Raw genomic sequence first — 3065 nt, forward strand, 5'->3', positions numbered from 1 at the left:
ACTTACTTAGCCTGTCTATGTCCCTTTGCAGATTTTTTATGTCCTCCTCACTCACTACTTTCCGTCCCATCTTTGTATCATCTGCAAACTTTGATATGTTACACTCGGTCCCCTCCTCCAAATCGTTAATATAGATTGTAAAGAGTTGGGGACCCAGCACTGACCCCTGCGGAACACCACTAGTTACTGGTTGCCAATCTGAGAACGAACCATTTATCCCAACTCTCTGCTTTCTGTTAGAGAGCCAATCCTCCACCCACGCCAGAATATTACCCCCAATCCCGTGATTTTTTATCTTGAGCAATAATCTTTTGTGTGGCACCTTGTCAAATGCCTTTTGGAAGTCTAAATACACTACGTCCACTGGTTCCCCTTTATCCTCTGTATGTTACTTCCTCAAAGAACTCAAGCAAATTTGTTAAACATGACTTCCCCTTCATGAAACCATGCTGAGTTTGCCCTATTAAATTATGTTTATCCAAATGTCCCGTTACTGTCTCCTTAATAATGGACTCTAACATTTTACCAACCACAGATGTTAGGCTAACAGGTCTATAGTTTCCAGCCTTCTGCCTACTACCCTTTTTAAATAAGGGTGTTACATTAGCAGTTTTCCAATCTGCCGGGACCTTTGCTGAGTCCAGTGAGTTTTGGAAAATTATTACCAATGCATCCACAATCCCTACCGCTACTTCCCTCAAGACCCTGGGATGCAAGCCATCAGGTCCAGGGGATTTATCCGCCTTGAGTCCCATTATTTTACCAAGTACCACTTCCTTAGTGATTTTAATTGTATTTAGTTCCTCCCCCCCTAGAGCCCCCTGTTTGTCCAGTGTTGGGATATTCTTAGTGTCCTCTACTGTAAAGACTGATACAAAATAATTGTTCAGTGTTTTTGCCATCTCCATGTTTCCCACCATTAATTTCCCGGTCTCATCCTCTAAGGGACCAACATTTACTTTAGCCACCCTTTTTCTTTTTATATAACTATAGAAACTTTTACTGTCTGTTTTTATATTTTTTGCTAATTTACTTTCATAATCTATCTTCCCTTTCTTAATCAATCTTTTTGTTATTTTTTGCTGTCTTTTAAAGACTTCCCAATCTTCCATCCTCCCACTAGATTTGGCTACCTTATATGCCCTTGTTTTTAGTCGGATACTATCCTTAATTACTTTACTTAGCCATGGATGGCTATCTTTTCTTTTACACCCTTTTTTCCTCAGTGGAATATATTTTTTTTGGAAGTTGTAAAATAACTCCTTAAATGTACACCACTGGTCATGTACCGTCTTACCCTTTAATCTATTTTCCCAGTCCACTCTAATTAATTCTGCTCTCATACCTTCATAGTCTCCTTTATTCAAGCTCAGCACGCTTGTTTGAGATCCAACCTTCTCACCCTCTAATTGAATATGGAACTCAACCATGTTATGGTCACTCATTCCAAGGGGATCCTTTACTAGGACATTTTTAATTAATCCTGTCTCATTACACAGGACCAAATCTAAGGTTGCTTGCCCCCTGGTCGGTTCAGTTACATACTGCTCAAGAAACCCATCCCTAATACACTCAATGAACTCTTCCTCAAGGCTGCTCTGCCCAATTTGATTTGTCCAGTTAATATGATAATTAAAATCCCCCATAATTATAGCTGTTCCCTTATTACAAGCCTCAACTATTTCCTGATTAACACTCCGTCCAACAGAGTTGCAACTGTTCGGAGGCCTATAGACTACACCCACTAGTGTTTTTTTCCCCTTATTATTCCTTACCTCCACCCAAACTGTTTCACTATCCTGCTCCTTTGACCCAATATCATTTCTCTGTATTATAGTGATTCCTTCCTTTATTAACATAGCCACCCCACCTCCTCTCCCTTCCTGCCTGTCCTTCCTGATTGTTAAATAACCTGGTATGTTTAATTCCCAGTCATGGTCACCCTGCAGCCATGTTTCTGTAATGGCCACAAGATCATACCCATATGTCATTATTTGTGCCGTTAACACATTCATTTTGTTACGAATGCTACGTGCATTCAGATAAAGAACTTTCAAATATGTTTTGTAACACTTAGTTCCTGTTTTTTCCTGAGTCCCCATGGCCCCCCTAATGTGCAGCAAGGCGCTCTCAAGCCATTTCCAAGTGCTGAGGGGGAGCCGACCCATGAGAGGGAAGTTGGTGGCAGACATCAAGGAAGTGGGGGCTCCTCTCCAAGCGCTCACACTTCCATGCCACTGCAGAGCCCTCGGTCAGAGCCCCACCAGTGTCCACACCCAACTGAGATCGGCATCTCAACCCCTGCACAGCCGCAGGAGCAGCAGACTGTTGATGAGCCCTCACAGTTTCGCCACCCCAGAAGACGCCCACCAAAGGTGTCGAGACAGGAGCAGCAAGAAAGTTAGCAAGGGGCCTCCACATCTGCTGAAGCCACAGGAGAAGCACCACGTAGGAGCACGCATAAGAGGAAGATAATGCACAAGTAGTCACAAGGGTAATCACTTGGGTGTCATGTTGTGCTCATTTTTGAAATGCCATCAGTTGCTTATTTTGATTTAAAAAAATTCTGATGGCAAACTGTTGCAGTTGTGGCCTGTGTCATTTCGCAAATGTGACTTCTACAATGAGGGCTTAGGGCGACTTGCAATTGTCAGTATGGTGGTCAGGGTGATAGGAATCCGTAGGTTCTAGTCCATTGTCGAAGCTCTGGTAAGAAGGTGCGAGACTAAAGATTTTGATTGTCCAGGCTAAGCAAATCTGGCCAAGATGAGTGCGTCCCTTTCATCCTGGGCAGCAATGTTGTCGCGCCTTCTGGCCTGTGCTGCCTCAGGTGGGTGAGCAGCAGCCTGTCACTCCTGCAGCTGCTGTTGCTTTTGCTGGTGCTGCTATTGTTCCTGGTTCTGCTGCTGCCGTGCCTGGTGCTCGAGCTCCTCTAATGCCCAGAAGAGAAGGAAAAAAATGGCTCCCATGCTTCTGGCATATGCCTCCGTTGAGGAAGCGCTGAGTGAGGGTGGGGAGAGGGGTTTCCCAGGAGGCCACACTGGAGATGTGTGTGAGGCTCCAAC

This window comes from Somniosus microcephalus, chromosome 7 (assembly GCF_052327205.1).
Source record: "Somniosus microcephalus isolate GS21.2 chromosome 7, FLI_Smic_1.0, whole genome shotgun sequence".
NCBI lineage: Eukaryota > Metazoa > Chordata > Chondrichthyes > Squaliformes > Somniosidae > Somniosus > Somniosus microcephalus.